The sequence below is a fragment of the Mustela nivalis genome, assembly GCF_964662115.1.
Source record: "Mustela nivalis genome assembly, chromosome: 6".
NCBI lineage: Eukaryota > Metazoa > Chordata > Mammalia > Carnivora > Mustelidae > Mustela > Mustela nivalis.
This window is the reverse complement of record NC_139025.1, coordinates 59,500,225-59,520,880: the sequence shown is the minus strand read 5'-3', so window position 1 is coordinate 59,520,880 and position 20,656 is coordinate 59,500,225. Positions and strand designations below refer to the sequence as shown.

At 40.4% G+C, this 20,656-nt stretch overlaps 1 long non-coding RNA gene across 1 annotated transcript; it reads left to right on the top strand.

The window, feature by feature from the left end:
- The first annotated feature begins 1,665 nt into the window (after positions 1-1,665).
- On the top strand, positions 1,666-15,944 carry LOC309867975. The gene is made up of 6 exons (XR_014313431.1): positions 1,666-1,860; positions 7,897-7,961; positions 8,769-8,927; positions 9,216-9,400; positions 11,002-11,283; positions 15,742-15,944. It is a non-coding gene; the product is annotated as an uncharacterized lncRNA (long non-coding RNA).
- The last annotated feature ends 4,712 nt before the right edge of the window (positions 15,945-20,656 follow it).

Here is a 20,656-nt window from a genome sequence, read left to right as displayed (position 1 = left end):
TAGTGGTGGAAGAATGTATCTCATTGTGGTTCTGAGATATGTTTTGATATGTGGAACCTGAGGTCTTATAAAAGATACCAGTGAAGGAAAAGGGAATTTTTGAGTCCTTCATGTGCAATTTAAATAACAAGAGAGAAGACAAGATAGTGATGACATAGCTTTTGAATCTCTCTAAATTTTCCCTCAGAAACTGGCAAAAAAAATAAAATAAAAAGGTAGATTATAAAACGTTACCACCAACAACAACAAAAAATATGGAAACTTCTAAAAAAATGAAGAATGAGTCACTCCATGAACTCCTAAATACAAAGAGCAAACCAATAATAGCAACACGAACTATGCTATGTAAGCAACTCTGTGGGAGACAGCGGGGTCAGGCAAAGAGAGAGCCAGAGAGGTCAGAAAGGAACATGTTCCTGTTTTAGTGCGGGAAGCTTAACAGGTTCCTCTGATGATAGCAAATATCGGGAGAGGAGTTTTGCAAGTGCCACGGCTCCTATGAGGGAGAGAGATCTGTGAGATGTCTAGACAGTGCTAGAGAGTTCTGGGTCCTACAAACTTAAAATTAACAGACCAATGTGTTCTTTCTGGAAAAAGACTTTGCCAGAGAACACACTACTGAGAATGGAAAGCAAATGGAGCAGGACCAGAGTTCTAGGAGAAGGAAGAGAGTCCAGATGAAGTGGGGGAAAGAGACAAAGAAGAGGCCAGTATGAAACCATATGTGTTTTTTTTTTTAATTTTTAAATTTTTTAAATAAACATATAATGTATTATTGGCCCCAGGGGTACAGGTTTGTGAATCGCCATGAAACCATATTTGTTAGTATTTCTTAATAACGACATAAAAGGAAGCTCTAAAATAAGGAAGTCACCCTAACACCCCCTGATTTGGCACTTGGGGACATCTAAAAGGACAGGCAAATCTGTCTCACCTGAACATGAGCAGCAGCAAACGACTTTAGTCACATCTTGTGCAGATTCATTATAAGAAAAAGGGAGTACTAAGCAGAGCCACATTTTTATGGGCAATCATGTAAAAAAAATTACTCTTTTGAAAACAATCTGAAAGAAATTAAAATATTTTTAAGACAGTATAAAAGAACAGCATAAATTAGAAATAGAAAACTCAGAGACAAAAGCATTAGATAAAAGAAAGATCTGAAAAGGAAACTGACCAAATGAAAAAACTAATTAGAAAAAAAAAGAAAAATGTCATTTTAGAATTAAAGAGTACATTTGAAGAAGTTACAGATAATAGCAAATAGATGATGAAAAAGAATAAACATTTGGAAAACAAAAATAAAAAGACTTCAGAGAAAGTTACAGATCTATTTAATGTTGACAATAAATGCAGTATATGTAAGTTCCCCCAAAACAAAGCAAAAAAAAAAAGTGACAAAAAATACTAAAAATTACATTTCAAGAATAGTTTCTTGAAATTAAAAGAGTCTCAAAATAATACTATGTTTATGGGAAAATTGTCCCAGAATAGCTAACACTGAGACATACACTAATATAACTACTGGAATAATAAGAATAAGAACAAAACTTTTTGAGTTTTTAGACAAGATGTTGAGGTCACTTGTTGGGTGTGGGGGGGGAAAGCCATAATTAAAACAACAGTTTTTTTTTGTTTTTTTGGAGCAACAGTTTATGGCAAAATAGTAACATTTACTATACTCAAGGAAAGAAATGTGTAAGCCAAGAGTTTTATATTCTGCCAAATGAACTGTCAAGCATGAATGCTGTAGATACTCTTATGAATGAGTAAGAACTCAGCAGTTATTGTTTCCAACATCGTTCCTGAGAAATCTCAGACAACTGAAGGGATTGGGGAGTACAGACTCCATATTGGTCTGTGAGTATCCAATATACATTTACTATATAACTGAGACTAAGTGATGACATTAAGGGAAACAATATCATAGGACAGTGAAGCTCTGATAATGTTGATATGGCACAAATGCTAGAGAATGGTGGGAGAGGAACAGGGTACATATATAAAGTATAGTGTCATCTTGCTAAAAGACTTGTTGGTTTTAAGGTGAAGTAAAATGATATTTCAAATTTAATGCTGGGGAGAAGTGGGGGAGGGACCAAAGGTAACTAGCTATTTTCCATATTACGTATAGTAAGGAACAGACAGAAGACATCCTAAATGACTAATGAAATTATAGATATATTTTTATGCATTGTCATGTAAGAATATCTTGCATTTTCTTCATCTAACTTGACTCTGAAAGCAGCAGAAAGGAGAGAGTTTTGCACTGGAAGATCTGTTGCACCTTTCTATCTTATAGGATATATAGTCATTCTCATGTTCCTTAATTTAGTGGGTTACTGTGGTACAAGCAATAATGTTCCCTCCCCCTCAAGTTGTCTATGTCATAATCCCTGGTACCTGTGAATATGTTTGGCTACATGGCAAAGGGGAATTTAGGTTGAAGATGGAATTAAGGTTGCTCATTGTCTGCCCTTAAAGTAGGAAGGTTTCCGCGGATTAGCTTAGGGGGACCTAATGTAATCGCAGGGGTCCCTAAAATGTGATGATGGAGACAGAAGACAACCAGAGACGGGGCACCGTGATAAAGCTGGCCTGGTGTTGCTGGCTTTGAAGATGGAAGAAGAGGCCCATGAGCTAAGAAATGTGAACAGCCCTAGAAACTGGAAAAGGGGAGGAAATGGGATCCCCTGTAGAGCCTCCAGAAAGGGATGCAGCCATGTTAACATTTGATTTTAGCCCAGTGAAACCCCTTCTGGACTTCTTAACTACAGAACTACAGCATAAGGAATTTGTTTTAAGCCATTGCATTTCTGGTAATTTGTTAGAGCAGCCATAGAAAATTAACACAATTAGTTTAGATATTAATTCATCCTCATAGAGTTTATGTTGAATATTGTGATTAGTGTTCAAAAAATTTGTTCTGCCTTCCTTGTAGTGCAGTGAATATCAAACTTTTTTGGTCCTAGACCTACGGACCATCCAATCATTTTTACATTATAACCTGATACACACACACACACCCTGAAGTAAAAGGCATTGCAAAACAATCCTTCTTTACTATATAGGGTATATTCTATCTATTCCATTTCATTAAAATTAAATTGATTTCACAGCTATTAAATAAACTGATTTATCATCCACAAGTAATTTGCAACATAGAATTTGAAAAATGCTCTTCTAATATGCTTTTCGGCTTGGTAAAACTATACTAGAAAGCTAAAAATTTTCTGTCCTGGACTCCTCTGATAAGGGTCCAGATGTGTAAATCTGGCCAATGAAATGCCCTTGCATGAAATGAGAGACCACATTTCTACTTTTTTCCCTTTCTCTTGTTTCTTCTAGAAAACAGATGGAGACCCTGGTTTTTCCACAGTGGAGTTCTTGTGTCCAGTCACCAGCTTTGTAGGTGTTGAGAGGTAGGACTTTGAGCAGAGCCAAGACAGTGTGTTTTATGTATCCTATAAGATAGAAAGGTGCAACAGATCTTCCAGTGCAAAACTCTCTCCTTTCTGCTGCTTTCAGAGTCAAGTTAAATGAAGAAAATGCAAGATATTCTTACATGACAATGCATAAAAATATATGTGTTCCTAAAGTCAAAATTTTTAGTGGCAGTTTCCTGATTGCCTTATTTGCTGATTGTGGCAAAGGAAGTGATTCCCTTGGCAGATTAATTCTGAAGTGTTTTTATGGGGTCCATTTCCCAAAGGCCAACTTGGAGCCTGTTCTTCTAGCTCTACCAGTTATTTTATAAGCACCCAAATCTCTTTTTCTTAAACTTTCTTTTGAAAATAATTTTTGTTTTCTGCAAATTGACAGTGACCAGGCCAGTACTGTAATCCTGTAGGTATAAATAGTGAGAAGATCTCTTCTAAAAGACATGGGAAAATTACATCTATGGATCCTGGATGGGACTTGGAATCATGAGGTATAGTTATATCAGAGATGCAGAATCTTCCTATTTTTGAGCAATTCTGACTTTGAGGGATTATAGAAGTTTTGGAGATGACAGTGATGAGTCGAGTGCATAACTGTTAGCAAAAGCCACAGGTACTTTGGGGACTCCTGGGGGGCTTAGTCAGTTAAGCATCTGACTCTTGATTTCCACTCAGGTCATGATCTCAGAGTCATAAGATTGAGCCCCGTGTTGGGTTCTGTGCTCAGCAGGAATCTGCTTGGGATTCTCTCTCTCTCCCTTTCCCTTTGCTCCCCCCCCCCCAACCCTTGTTCACTCTTTCTCTATCTTTCTCTCTAAAATAAATAAATAAATCTTTAAAAAACCCACAGATACTTTGTACAATATATATGAATATAGTTGAGATACGTATTTTCAATTTTGGGGTGAGTTTATTTGCAGCCTTTAGTCTTTGAGAACCCTAAAAAACAACAGGTTTTAAAAGCACAGGTAGATTTTATGTGAAAAATATTTAATTACTGATATGGCCCAGTCATTGGCAGATTGGATCAGAAAGAATGGATGCTAGCTGTAAACACCCTTGGGAGCTGAGGTGGTGTCCCGTAGGGTGACCATCAGCCTTGTTTATTAATAATACATTTTTTTTCCCAGAAAGAATTGTTTGTTTACAAAATTACAGAAAGATAAAATAAATGTAAACTTAAGAGGAAAAATGTTTTGGCCACAGGCACATGGGTGGCTCATTCAGTTAAATGTCCAGCTCTTGATTTGAGCTTGGATGATGGTCTCAGGGTCATGAGATCAAGTCTCCCACTGGGCTTTGTGCTGGGCATGTCGTCTGCTTAAGATTCTCTCTCTCCCTCTGCCCCTCCCCCAACCCTCTCCAACCTTGTCCTGGGTTCCCCCCCACCCCCAATACCACCACCAGGCATGAGTACACACATTTTCTCTCTCTAGTTCTAAAAAAAAAAAAAAAAAAAAAAAAAAAAGCTAAAGAAAGGAAAAAAAAAAAAGACCAGATGAAGCCAGGGAAGAAATGGATATATAACATGAGCTAATAGGATCTTAGGCACTTTTTTTAGGAGACGGGAGGAAAAGGAAGATGACTTTCATCATACTCCACCAGGGGGGCACCGAGCCTGTGACAGTTTACAGCTCTTTGTGTAGGATTTGAGAGACCTCACTTTCTCCCTAACCCTGATTGACCATATATATGTTAACCACAGGTTAGTTAAATAAATGCCTTCAATCTTTAGGAAAATTCAGGGCATTTTTCATTTCCTGACACAAAAATTCCCCTGGGTTGTCTCTTTCTCTGGAGGGCAGAGGGAAGAATAAGTGAAAAATGGCTCCTCTGAACAAAGGGGCAAGTCTGAGTTCAGCTTCCCTGGGGCAGACTGGATCTGAGTCCTGGTGACCACTTTGGTGTCTTGCAATTTATTGATAAAAGTAGGGTCTGTTTCTCTGCTTCATACTCTTTACTAGCTATAGCTGACCTCTAGTAATCACCAGGCTGACCATTTTGTGCCCTCTTATTCTTATCCGCCTAGGAGATGTTTGCTCTGTGGGATTTTATTTAGCCTAGATATTTTTTGAAACACTTGTTTCGAAATACTGGTAGAGGGTAAAAATACTAACAAGTGAATAAAGTTAGTGTCTCTAAAGCAGTATCTCCTAACAATACTTAAAAGAGTCAGTGTATGAAGAACCGCGCTGGTCCATAGCAAGGGCTAAAAAAGTAATTGCCTTTATGCTGGCGGAAGCAACAATTAGAAATACTTCTCATTCCCCATATTAGTCTTCACATTCAAGCGCCAAGTGGCTCAAGAGAGAGGCTCCTGTATGATCCCAGCAAACCATTAAAGCTGTTTTTGTTCTTCAAACAAATGTCAAAAAACAGCAAGACTTTAGTCTGCTAATTGCTAATATCCCAAGTAGTTGAAACCAGAGAATCTACAGGGCAGGGCCTTAGGGTTTAAACCTGAAACCAGAGGTTGGTGCCAAATGCTTTTTTCTTTTCATTTCTTTTTAAACCAGGTGTTTTCCTCAGGCTAAATCATCAGCCCTGGAGATCCTGGAAAGTCATAGCAATTAAAATACAGAAAGAGTATATTTAGAAGTCTCCCAAATTGTCTTCATGGTAAATTTTGACAATCATTTAAACCAAGTGAAATTGAAATCCATATCCTTTCTTTTTTGCTAATGATAATAATAATAAATAGCAGCAAACAACAGCCAACATTTACTGAACCTTAATCATGTGTCAGGTGCTGAGGAAAGTACGTCAAGTCTGTGGCAGGATGTAAACCTCACAAACACATTATGAATTAAATATGGAACTTAAAGAGGTGATGAAACTGGATACAGAGCAGTTAAACAACTTGCCAGAAGTCTCAGATGATAGTATGTGATGGAGCAGGTTTCAAATCCAGGCCCTCTGACTCCAGAGTCCATTATAAGTCTGTATGTCCTACCTTCCCATACCCCTACAGCCAAACAAATGTGAATGTAGCAATTCCCCACTATGGCTTCTGGGCTGACTCCGTGGGTCTCATATAAATTCTATTTACTATAATCAGAATTGGTAGTAGGTAGGGAAACTGAAAATGTCCACAGGCATAAAGGAGTCATGACAAATGATAAAACATTCAGGTTCTTCTGGTGTCCTGGATGGCAGTTTAAACCCACAAGAGATTATTTAGGGGTTACAATGGATTTTAAAATAAAGCTTTGATTTATTAAAGTAATAATATGAAAATTAATTTTTCTGAAGTGCTTGACTTTAACTGAAAATGTTATGACTCTAAATAAAAATCTAGGAAATTTCAGCAATTACTTTTAAGCGGGTTTTACAATATCTTTTACGACTTGTAGATTAAAACTGTTCTAAGTGTTGAAAAATATCACTAATATTCCTTGACAAGAATTTTGACAAAACTTCACTTCAAGGACTCAAATAACTTTTATAGTCTAGCCGAGATAGGGGAGCAACCCAAGTGTCCATCCATAGACAAATGAATAGCCACCGAGTGGAGAGTGTACTGAGAGGTTTCTGGGCACGAGTGAGCAGCGAGGCATACTATATTTGGGAACAGCAGCATTTGGGAAAAGCAGATGGTATTGGGTGTCTATATATGTGTGGAGGCCCGTATTACTTAGACAACCCTGTCAGCCCTCCAGTGAGTCACTCTCAAGGGAAAAAAACGTGTTAGCCCCAGTTATCCCTCTATGTGTTTGTGATGGGGGAGGTGTGGAGGTGTGGGAACATAGAGGTACTAGTAGACATTTCATGAAACATAAAGAACAACAACTTCCTGCCTTGACATCCAAATATGGTTGCAAGACCAGAACCTGTGAGTAGATATATTAGGCATCTAGAGACAAATAAAAACAAAAGCCCAAACCAGAAATCAAACAAAAACCAACCAGGAAACACAAAAACAAAACAAAACAAAAACTACAGGTTTATCTGAGAAAAGTCTAGAACCTACGGGATGAGGCCAGCTAAAGACTCAGAGGAAGTAAATAAATCGCAACTGTTTTTCTTTAACACCAGTCATTCTTCACAATACTCCTATGGAGTAGGTATTATTTTGCAAATAAGAAAACTGAGACTCAGATATGTAAATTAATGTATCCAGGATTTCACAGAAAGCAAATCAGAAACACAGCCCAGGTTCCCTAACTTCAAATCCCGTATTTACATTCTGCCAAGATCTTATATTTTTTTGGCCAGCAAGAACCAGAAAAGAGCATTTCATGTTACTTAGCTACATGCAATTTGGAGATGGTGCTTTTGAGCCCTGGCAGAACACATGGTTGTATCCTAAGGGGAATGGGCCTTCTGGGATTCCCTGCTGTGCTCATGGATAAAACACACTTTATTTGGGGAGGTCTCTCTGACCCTCATTTCCTCTCACAAATGGAGACAAATACTATTTTACATGTATTTGTTTGTTTTCTGTCTCCCTCACCAGAATGTCATCTCTATGAGGATGGGCCACATTATCCTCCCCCATGCCCATAGTCCTGAATAGAGACAGTAAGTATTTGGTGAAGTTGTGAAATAAATGACCATACTCTGTACTTGCCACCACTATTGGTTTCCCAGTGCTGCTGTAACTAAGTACTACCCACCGGGAGGCTTAAAACAATAGAAATCTACCATGTCCCAGTTCTGGAGGCTAGAAGTCTGAAATCCAGCAGTCAGCAGTGTTGATTCCTTCTGAGAGCTGTGAAGGAGAATCAGTTCTATGTTTCTTTTCTTGTCCATGTTTGGTGTTCTTTGACTTCTGCTACATCACCCTGATTTCCACCTCCATCTTCATATGGTGTTCTCCTTGTGTGTGTGTGCTCGTGTCTATCTTTTTCCTTTTCCTAAGGACACCATTGGGTTAGGGGCCCACTCTACTCCAGTTAAGATGAGGTCTCATCTTAGCTAATTATATCTGCAAAGACTCTCTTTCCAAATAAGGTCACATTCTGAGGTATGGGGGTGGGGGGCACGTGGGGGTTAGGGCTTCTGTATATGGATTTAGGAGAGGACATACAGTTCAACCCATGATTTCACCCAAACACACTATTGAATAAGATATAGTCTTGGTCCTTGAGGCGCTCAAAAAGTTCCAAAATATGACCTATGAAGCAATTTCAGGAGATGTTTAAAGGTTTTAAGCAACAAATGGGTTTTGTTTGTTTGTTTCTTTCTTTTAACACAAGTTAAGGAAATTTTGAGTTAAACCATTTAAGGAGTTTATTTTCAGGATTTCTGCAAACTTTACATACAATATGACTATATGTTGTGTAATACCCTTTTCATTGAGGATCTTACATGATTGTTTTTCTACAGAATCAATTTTGGTAAATGCTGGCAAAATTTAAAAACACTCCTTTGAGAGTTAAGAAGTTGATCTTGGAAAATATTTAATGTTGACTCCTCAGGTTCTTTACTTATAAAATGCACCAACCATTCACAGAAACTTCTATGGAGAGTTGTTGCAAGGATCAGGTAAGATCAGGTTTGTGAAAGGGTTTAAAATTGATAAACGATTCTAGATATTTAAGGCATTGCACTTAAAAATCCTAAGAAGGAAGGTACCCCTTCAATCAGCTGGATACAGATACTAGTGTTAGTGTCTAGATTCAGAAACTGGTATAGCCAAATAGTAAAAGGGGTCTCTTAATTCTTTATTTGGAATAAAAATAGAGCTTTAAAATTTTTTTTTTGTTTTTTATTTTTATTTTTTACGTCTTTGCTCATCTGCTGTATTTTGCTTCCTCGTGATTTTCCCCGCAGCCTGGACTGACGTCGTTGCCGCGTTGGCTTCTGGATCACACAGTACAGTAGCTTGTCCAGCCATTGCTGGCTTGTAGCCAGTTTGGTTAAGGATCCTTGACTTCTGCATTGAGGGACAGGGGGCAAAAGGGAGGAACAGTCACATATCTTGATTTGGGGAGAATGGCACCTTATTTATCTCAAAGGTATGTTCTAACCTGCCACTCTTTTCTACTTACTTCCCAGGAAGTTGGTGAGCATGTGTGAGGACTACCTAGATACCTAGGAGCTTGGAGAAAAGTGGTCGGTTACCATGGCCGCAAGAGTGAAATAAATGTATGTGTGTGTGTGTGTGTGTGTGTTTCCAGTTGTTAATCCTGACCAGAACACAGAGTCTTGAGCCCAATTTTTTTTTTTTTTTTAGATTTCAGGCGAGAAAGCAAGTGGCAGATGATGAAATGTATATCAATATCTATTTTTAGAAGAGGCACTGTTGGGTTAAAAATGAAATTCAGGCATGGGAGTGAATGCTCGTCAGTCCTTTTCCTTGAAAAAGGAGACATGCATATAATTCAAACGGATACAATTTGGGTAATAACCATGGTTACTAAAATGGATGTACTTTATACTCAGTGAGAGAAAGCAGCATGACAACAGTTGCTCATTTCACAATAGTAAAGCCTCTTCATGGCAACTAAAAATGGAAGAGCCAGCCTATGTTTGTAAGCAACTTATTTCAGCCTCAGACGATCCATTTAAGCTAAATGACATGATGAGATGCTTAAGCTAAACAGCATGATGGGACACGAAGATTTGGTAAACACGCAGACATGTGTTTGAATGAGGAAACAATGCGAAGAAAGCATAGCACACATGGTTCAGAGAAGTGGAAGGAGATGCTTTTCTTCAGTTTATTTGTGAGGCCTAGATTGGCTCTAGAGAAGGGAACAGTAGCACTAATCCCAGATATTGACAGGAACGGAAATCTGAAGTTCTCTGTTCACCGGGTTGTTGGCCGCTGTTAGTGAAGTCTTGATTTGGGGCATCTCTACAAGGTGCAAGTATGTTTGATAAAAGTAAATTGATGCTTAGGTTCATTCCACATCCTGACAATATAGAAGGTTGACATGTATTCTTCGACCTATTTTCTGAAGAAGGAGAAAGGCTTTCCTCTCAATATTCAATATATTTATACTTGAGTTAGATATAGCTAGGAGTAATATTCTTAGTACGCACTGGAAACAGAACTCCTATAGGAGTTTACCTGCTACTGAGGGTATCTTGCTCAAGATCTATAAAATACTGACCCATTTTCCTTTATCCACAGCAGTTTGGTTATGAGAACTGAACAGTTAAAAATCATACATAAAATTGATTATGGCTAAAATGTGAATAAATAATGAATGAAACACTTAGAGAATTTTTTCCAATAGGGTGCAGAGATAAGGAGTTGCTTGATTTTTTTGGTTCTTATTCAATAACCTTTTCAATGAATATGTATTGAGTTTCAACTATGAGCCAGGCACTTTGAAAACCTTTTCCTTATTTAATTTTAGGGAACTCTTATTAATAGGTGGTAAATGAATGTATTTCAAATAATGATTGCAATGCACATACTACAGAATATTTGGGTTGAACCATATAGAATTGCTGTGTCTAAACAGTTTTCACTTATAAAAATAACAATTCCATAAATTTATACATACACACACATACACACAACCCTTTGGCTGAACATAACTTGATTGCACTTACGGTCAAGGTTTTATCATAGATTATGTTCGTGGCTTATTTCTATTAATTTTAGGATGACATGGACTAGAGCTAACGACTGCTGTATAACAAACAGCTATTAAACTTCAAGGGCACATAACAATGAATACCCAAGGCACTCAGCTTGTGCTCCAGATCTTCTGGTCTGCTGCGTGTATCTCTTCAACTCTTTGACTCAGCAGACTCCCAGCACATGTCCTTGCTGTGGCAGTGTGAGTAGTGCAAGAAGGCAAGCAAAACATGCAAGGCTTCTTAAGATCTAGACATGGAGCTGGCCCGTTGACACTTCCAACATCCCATTCCATTGGCCAAATAAGTAAGTACAGCATGGACACAGGGAGGAGGGGAAGAATTGAGTTCAATTATGTATCTACACACTGGCCTCCCACCAAAAGGAAACATGTTATCTCTTTATGTCACTGAAGGTTGCTAGAAAAGTACTTCTCTGTAAGGAAATGAAAGCATCATCATTGTTGTCAACATCATTATCACCATGATCTCAAATACATGTCATGCTGCTATAGACCAAGCATGCTTCTAAAAGCTTTACTTTGATTTTTGTGACAACTTTGTTTTTGGATGTGTTCCTCCAATTTTTTAACTCAGTATTTTTCTTCACACAAATCTTTTGTACTAAAAGTTTTTTGATGCCTATATTAAATTGTACCTTTCCCCTCTATTATTTTCTTTGGGGGGGAATGGGTCCTATTTATTATAGTCAAAGAACATTGTGCAGTTCCAAACAAGACAAAAAAAAAAAAAAAACCTTTAGTAGATACTTTCTTTGGGGACAAGGCTACTAAAATTTATTTACATAAAAAGGATTTCTAGCTTTTCTACTTGGTCAACATATTTGAAACAATCTTTCTTTAAACCATACTGAGATGTAATCTAGTTTTGCTGCTTACTTATCTTTAGCTTTTTAGGTTTTTAAATTCCAGCATAGCTAGCATATAGTGTTATATTTGTTTTAGGTGCACAATACAGTAGCCCAACAATTCCATACATCACCCAGTGCCTCACGATAAGCACCCTCCTTAATTCCCATTGACTATTTCACCCATCCCCCACCCACCTCCCCTCTGGTAACCATCAGTGTATTCTCTGTATTTAGGAGTCTGTTTCTTGGTTTGTCTCTCTCTTTCTCTCTTTTTCCTTTGCTTGTTTGCTTTGTTTCTTAAATTCCCCATATGAGTGAAATCATATGGTATCTATCTTTATCTGACAGACTTATTTTGCTTAGCTTTATAGTCTCTAGCTCTATCTGTGTTGTTGCAAATGACAAGATTTCATTCTTTTGATGGCTGAGTAGTATTCCATTACATATGTGTGTAATAGAATATACAGCAGTGTTTAGAGGTGCAGGGCAAGCAAAATGTATTAAATTGCATTAAATGTGTAGATTGCATTGGGTAGTATAGACATTTTTAGAATATTAGTTCTTCCAATCCATGAGTATGGAATGTCTTTCCATTTCTTTGAGTCATTTCCCACTATTATTTTCCTATCTAGGCATTTAAGAATTATTTATACATTTGAGAGTTAGGAAAATGTTTTCTAATTTGTTCATCAATGGTCAACTTGCTCAATCAGCTCTACCTGCCAGGTGCTGGACTGCTGCCAGTGATACCAGGGAAACAAAGCTCAGGGCTCCTTGTTTCATTGCAGTTTCAGAGTTTACCTGGCACTCCCATCATTTGCAGAGTAGTTGACATAGGCTCCACTTGGAAAAAAATGCTGTGACATTTTAGAGTAATGACTGAGAGCAGCTTTTTTTCCAGGCTCCTCCCAAACCATCAAGGAAGTGCCGCTTGCTAGAAGTGTTTAAGAAGTATCAAATGTACTTGGGGGGCTCAGTGGGTGAATTCAGCGTCTGCCTTTGGCTCAGGTCATGGTTCCAGGGTGCTGGGCTCGAGGCCTGAATCTGGCTCCGTGCTCAGCAGGGAGTCTGCTTCTCCCTCTCCCCCTGCTCTTCCTACTCACGCGCGTTCTCTCTCTTTCAAAGAAATAAATAAATAAGTACATTTGATAATAATGTTATCTCTTTGCACAGTCATTCCTGTTAGAAGGTTTTTGGCCTCTCAGCTTTACATGTACGGCTCTTTCCTGGGTTCCAAGCCAGAGCAGAGGTAGCATGTATTTCATTCTTCAGTGATGTCCACACCTAGCTCGGGTCTTGGCCAGCAAAACAGCAAGGCAAAGTCTATGCGATGTTGAAGGTACAGCCTTGCCTTCTACTTAATCTTGATTTCCTTGGCAAAACATTCATTTTCTTTTTAATTTAAAAATAATTATGAACCTTTATTATGGGCTGGGCATGATGGGAGGCATTTAGAGCTAAAACAGGGATCTGTGTCAAAGAGAGCCCATGGGAGCTGAGAGAGGGAGCACCATCAGGGGGAGAACCGAGGGACCTCTTGTTTCTTGTGCTTCCTGCTCTGGGATCTAGGAACAAGGTCCCTTTCCTCATGCTCAGGTGGGAAATCATTTAAGAGTTGCTTTAAAAAAAAATGATGGATAAAATTATGGTTCATGCCCAACAAGGTTCTCTGCAGACGTTGACATTCTGCTCTCTCTCAGCCAGTCTTGGCTTTCCTGCACGTTGGGCCCCATTGAGCTGACAAAATCTTTTCTTCAGTTTAAATGACTTCTGGTACAGGGACAATGCCTTCTGTGGAAATGTGCCTGAAGGCTCAATTATTAAAAGAAAAATGATCCTCAACTAGAACGTGTTATATTTTTAGTTTTTTATTTGTATGTGTTCCACAGAGAACTAGTTTTACACAGAGGCTCTCCTATACTGATCATGTAACAACATGGAATTAACATGACTCATTCACTCTCTCTTCCCAGAAGGATTATGAGCAACTTGGTTTAGGTGATCTATCAGGGTGCCTCACTCGTAGAATACATTGTAAAATATTTGTTTATTGACTGCGGTGACAGCTAATGAACAATTCAACAAACATGCAGCGGTCCACTATACCACCCCTGGATGAGATACTAGTAAGCTTAGAGTTTGTTTGTTTGTTTTTAAGATTTCATTTATTTGACAGAGAGAAAGAGCACAAGCAGGGCAAGCCGCAGAGGGAGAGGGAGAAGCAGGCTTCCTGCTGAGCAGGGAGCCCCATACGGGGCTCAATCCCAGGACTCCAGGCTCATGACCCGAGCTGAAGGCAGATACTTAACCAACTGAGCCACCCAGGTGCCACTGAACTTACAGTTTTACAAATTCTTCTCTGGGAGATTTCTTCAAGTAAGGAGTATGTGTACACACTAGTGCTATTTTTCAAAAATAGCTGTACTTTTCTACAAAAGAGAAAATTTAAGATAATGTTTAAAACACAGCAACCTGATTTTATAAGCTCTTTGTCCTAGAGAGTGGATTTTGGCACTTTCCCTACAGTGAGAGCCGCTGGGCTGTGCTGATGGCTGGTCATGTGCTCTGCTGCCTATTAGAGTGTCCAGTGATAGGCAGCCGTGCCGTCAGGACAGTGTAGGGAATCGTCAGGGAATGGACCAACAATAATAATCCCTTCCTTGTCTAATCATGAGGCAGGAGGTGGATACCATACTAAATGAATAGAACCTGCCTTCCCAGGATCTAAACAAGGAGGAGGAGGAAGCTTCGTGGATTTTCCTCCATGTGAAGTGGGTTTCCAGTTCATAAAGCTCTGTGTCTCTTCTCGCCTACCACCCAGAGGTTCATTGGCAGGGCGCCTCTCTTGCTGATGGGTAGCCCGGGAAATCTCATAGAAGCCTTCGCTTTTCGATTGCTAGAAGAGAAGACAGAAGTGTGGGAAGCAAGTAAACATCCTGACAATGATTTCAGTTCCTTTCTTCTTTCCTGCATCTGTCTCTCTTTCTCATCTTTTTTCCCTTCATTCTTTCCTCTCCTCATTTTTGTAAAAGCAAGAGATGACCTACCTGCTTCTGTCATCCCTTGGAAATGAGTGAGGCTGTCAATGGTCAGATATTTCCTGACAAATCGGACTTTGTACCTCGCTCTGATTTTGTTACCGCTCTAACAAAGTGATGCACTCGCTTTCTTTCCTTGGTGGGAAAGGTCGAAGCAACAGGTCTCAGCAGGGAGGCTATGTCAATACCCCAGCCAGAAGCTCCCCTTAAAGCAAATTGGGCTCAAGTCTAGGATAAACTTCTATGTTTCTTTGGAGTTTTTTGAATCTTTAGAAGTCTAGCATTGAACAGATGATGAGGACTGGTTTTTGACATTTTTTTTTTTTGTACCTTCAGTGGGTTATCAAATAGTAAAAATCTTACCTATAATTTTGAAAGTGAACCTTTCTTCCTATTCTTTCCCTTGATCACACACAAAATCAGGAAATTATGGGGATAGCTCAGTTAGCAGTATTGCTCATACTTTAGTGTTCCCAGAGATCTCCTGGGAATTAAGATTCCATTTCAGTAGGTCTTGGTGAGGCCCCAGATTCTGTGTCTCTCTCTAATAAGATCTGAGGTAATGCTGATGTGGCTGCCCCAGGACCACACTCTGAGAACTAAAGAGCTATTATGTTTGAATACCCATGTTTTAGAATGGCCTCTGGAGTATGGATTCCTATTTTTCAAGGATGTTTACTTTGCCAGATCCAATTTGAAAATGTGTCCTTAAGTGATGCTGAGCGGGATTCCTCTGGTGAAACTCTGCAAATTAGCTCGAAAGATAAACTGAATACCAATGGATAGTCTGCCCACCACTAAAGACTTCTTATGGGTTGAGGTCGTTCACTGCCTTAATCTTGTCTTTCTGACATAGGAAAAGCATGGAGAACCACAAGGAAAATGTATGACCATAAGTTAACAGCAGAGGTCATCCCAGTGAATGGGATACCCATGGCCAAGGTGACAAGATGCCTCCTGTTCCCGTTGATGACTTTGTGAACTTGGACAACAGATTGACTCCTTTCTGACTCTGTCTCTATAGCTATGAACTGTGAAAGTGAGAGGATGGCTCTTTTCCAACTGGTGACGTTCTTTATTGCAATGACACAATCAAACCTGGGACCTAGGACTTGCGTAGCATGGCATGTTTCATTCACATCAATCCCGGTACAGGTGTGGAAAATATTATTTTGAATAATAATGCTTACTGTGTGCCATGTAGTCCAAATGCTTACCATGTAGTAACAATCTTATTAGGAAGGTTTTATAATTATCCCTGCTTTATGATAGAGAAATAGAAGTAGCCAGATGATAAATAACGTTGTCCTGTGTCAAACCAAGCGCCTGGAGCTTTTATGGTAAGAGGTGGCAAGGTGAGGGCCTCCAGATATGTTTAGTTTGCTCTGCCTCTGGATTCTTCTTCTTCTTCTTCTTTTTTAAGTTGAATTCGTTGTCAACAGTTATAGGCTCTTTCCTGCTTCTTTTGAAAAACCAAAGTATCGGGCATCTTTAGACTTGTGTTCCTGCACAGCAGCCATCAGCGGGTGCAGAGCAGTGACCCTGCCCCTTGGGGGGGGGGTCAGCATCCCGGCTTGCCACAGTTGTCCCCCGGCCCATTTCACTTGTGTGCAGTGATTCCTGGCACCAGTGACCATTTGGGCTTGAAATCCCTGTGCATGCTGTCATCGTCAAGAATATTTATACAACTAAGAATCACCACCCTTAGTAAGTATTCTGTTGAGCTTTCTCAGGGTAGAAGTCACTGTACTGGACTCCAGAGTGTCTGGGTATGAAAGACATGGGGCTCAGCCCTTGAGATTTCTTTCTGCTGTGATCACAGTCATATTTTCAGTTTTAGAAGTATACTGTTTGCTGCTATATACCATCAAGGAACACAATTCCATGACTCGAGGGTGTGCTAATGGGCATGACGCCACACTGATGTAGCAGGAGGACTGATTGTCAGCTGTGCTCGGTCTTTCCTCTCCTTTTTCCTTCCCAGACTTACCACTTTGTTTTTTTGCAATAATTCATTCACTAAGATACAGAAAGTGCTGAGTGACTCTCCCTGGAGGGGGAGTAATTTCACAGATGTGTACTATGAAAGCCCTTATAATACATATATAACTATTTAACTATGTAATTATATATATATATATATAGAGAGAGAGAGAGAGAAGGGGAGAGAGACAGAGAGAGACAGACAAACGGACAGAATGAAATATATGGATTGTTTTACTTTTTATTTTAAAAAAGATTTTATTTATTTATTTGACAGAGATCACATCACAAATAGGCAGAGAGGCAGGCAGAGAGAGAGGGGAGGAAGCAGGCTCCCTGCAGAGCAGAGAGCATGATGTGGGCCTTGATCCCATGACCTGAGCTGAAGGTAGAGGCTTTAACCCACTGAGCAACACAGGCACCCCTGTTTTACTTTTTAGATTTTTATTTTTTATATTTTTAGGAAGGAGTGGATTGTTTTTTTAAAGGGTACTTGCGTAAAACATTTTCCAAGTCAATTTGGACATGACCGATTCTTTACCTTCTATAGTCTGGGTCACCGAAGAGATTGTTCTTCTAGAGGGAATGCCCAGGACCTGGGGACAGTCAGAAGATGAGGGAGGACAGGGGAGTGAGGGGGAGAGCCAGAGGGAAGGAAGGAGGGAGGAAGAGAGGGAGGAGGGAGAATGAGGAGGGGAGGGGGGGGAGAGAGGGAGAAGGACAAGGAGGGGAGGGAGGGAGAAAGGGTGAGAGAGATACAGAAGGAGAGAGGGAGAGATTGTGCGCTGGCAGATGAGCTCTGAGAAGACAGGGCCTGTATCAAAGGAAAACGACATCATCTGGCCTGGGTGAGCAGGAAGGAGTGGAGGGAGACGGATGAGGCAGGTGAACATGCTTTTAATTAGCCTAAACAGTAGCTGGCACAGCTTTCTTCTGCTTCCAAGCAGTCATATAAGAATGGGTGCCCAAGACTGAGCTCATTATTATTCCTAAGCCAGTCCAGAAGTGGCACCTGCTATAAGTCTCTGTGTTCTCTGTCTTCTGTAAACCCTCAGCAAGCCGTCTTTTTCCCTGGCTGGCAACAGTCTCACACAGGATGTGTTTTTGAACTCTATCTCCAGGAAGTGTCTGGGGTGGCAAGGCTGGCCCTGCCCTGGGCCCTGTCAGCCAGGGCAGCGGCAGACAGAACAGAGAGTGATAGAAAGCGAGGAAGAAGAGAGTGGGTTGTTGCTAAGGGGGAGGTTGTATGATTTTGCAGAGGGCAGTTTGGGGCAGAAAGGGGGGGCAAGAAGAGGAGGATTTGACAAAGCAGAACCAGTCATATGACCATATGAGGACGTGTGAAAATGATGGGGAAAAGAATATGATCCTAATAGCCAACTATGTGGAGCTGTCGCTGTGGGACCAGCATTAATTCAAGGACTCCGAGTACCAAAATCCTCATTTGCAGACCGGGAGGGAGAAACGCAGCAAGGTTAAATAACAGACCCCAAGTCTCAGGGACCAGGCAGCCTGATGCTTCCGCTCAAGTTCTCAGCACGTCCTGCCAGGCAGGCAGGAAAGAAACACAGCAGGGGTTGTGGGTGAACCAGTTAGTGCAGGGGGAGGGGGGAGGTGCGGGGCGGGGCGGGGGAGGGGGGGAGGGGAGGGTGGGTAGTTTGCAAACTGAGTAGCAAAGTGGAGAGTTCTCCAGTCTGTGTGATCACATTCCAGAGGATGTAACCCAGGTGCCTGCTTTTGCACTACCCCTTGTGGATGTGGCTTTGAGCCACAGTTTTCTTATCTACGAACTGTGCCTGATAACCCGAGTGGGTGCTCATCAGGATTAAGTCAGATCGGATGGGCAGAAGACACTTTGGGCATTATTGAGTGCTTTGTTTGTGGTGGGACTCTGGATGTTACGGCTCTTTCTGGTCACAGAAGGGGTGCAAACCTTAATTGGACCATTGCACCTGTGGGCGTGGTAAACTACCTTCCGTCCACAATGCGTTTTCCTAGCTGATGTCCCGATGTCCCTGTTGTTGGCTAGAGCTCTCATCTTCTTTATCTTGTTCTTCCCACTCTGTTGATTTTTCCAAGTGTCTGAAAGTGTTTTTCCTTTCACAGGGTTAGTGATTTTGGCCTCTGGAGCCTGTATTCCTGGCCATCCTGTGAGTTGCTGCCACTGCTAAGAAGTATCTGTGGCAAAGTCATTGCTATTAACTCAACAGCTGCCTGGACTCCCAAGGACCACATTTTTCTGCCTTGCCAGAGCAGGGTCATTTGCTCAAAGTCAAACAAAATTGATTTTTCTATTTTCTTTAGAGTGACTGATAGCATCTCAGAGTTGACAGTCCTTCTCGTCACTGACCTGATGTTGTTTAGAGGAAGCTTTCTAATTGGACAAAATGGGGAGAGGAGATGGGGTGTGCACAACTGGGAGGACAGGACACAGCAACATCACCTTGTTTCCCATCTCACCTGTTCGCAGGTTATCTCAGCATTCCATCGTCTCTCTCTAGGGCCAGTATAGGTACCACAGCGACCTGGGCATGGCTCGCTGCATGCTGGTTCTCCCTTTTAGGGACCTGTTCTCGGATGCACCTCACCCTCCCACGCTTGTTTTATTCTCTGCAGGTTGTTAATTAATCCCCACTTGAAATGTCACTGCTCCCAGCCATGTTTGCTTATTAATAGAAAAATGGTAAAGAAAGAAAAGCCTGTAGGACCCCAAAGGATATATCTTTCTGGAGGTAGAATTTCAGGATTTGGCACAAGGATTCTTAATTACTGAAATTCCCAGTTCTGTGCCTTTTTGATTTTGGGGCCCTGTATTGTGACTGCTTTTCCTCCTGATTATCATCTGGCTTGTTACTTCTCTTCATTCAGGTTTCTATTCAAATATTAGCTCCCCAGAGAAGCTTATACTCACCTCCTTATGTAATCTATCACCCCTGTCAACCCTGATCTTGCCTTGAGTTTTTTTTCATAACACTTATCACTACTTGACATTATATTCTGTAGTTGCTAATTATCTATATACCTTAAATAGAATGTAAGCTATGTGAGCTCGGGGACATTGTCTGCTTCAATCATCACCATGTCCCCTAAAATCGCATCTTATTAAGCACCAGGAGATTCTTTTGTATTCAAATTAGTCACCAGGAAACTTTCTGGTGCTTCTTAATTTTATCAGACGTAACATATATTTATGTTTTTACACAATACACTTTTGTCTTTAGCATATCTATTTCTATATGATATGCCTATGCCTTTAGGATTTTGTCTATATTTGTTCATGCATTAATTCAGCAAAAATTTTAACATCTACTGAGTTGTAATCATGAGGCTGGTGCTGAGACGAGGAAGGTAAATGAGGCACAGACGCGGCCACCAAGCTGCTCGCAATGTATGGGGGAAGCTTACGAGTAACCAACAGGGGTGATCCAGTGTGAGATGGGCAAGGCAGTCCAGGTGCGGCTGTATTTTGGCACAGTGATGAAGATGAATGAGAACTGGAAGGGAGACCTGGAAGGCAAAGGATGTCTCTCCAGGTAGAGGAGAGTAGTATATATAAGGTTAAGTAGGTGTAAGAGTTCATGGCAAGTTCACTGACATGGAAGTAGTTGATGTGCTCATGCTGAATGATATGGGCAAATATTGAGGGAGAGAAAGCTGAAGATAAGTGAGATAAGGTGGGAAGTTGTGAAGTCATGAATGCCATTTTAAAGAGTTTGAACTTTTCCTCAAAGAGCCAACAAGGGATTTTTAACAAGGGTGAGGCCTAAATAGATATGTGTTGATTTAGA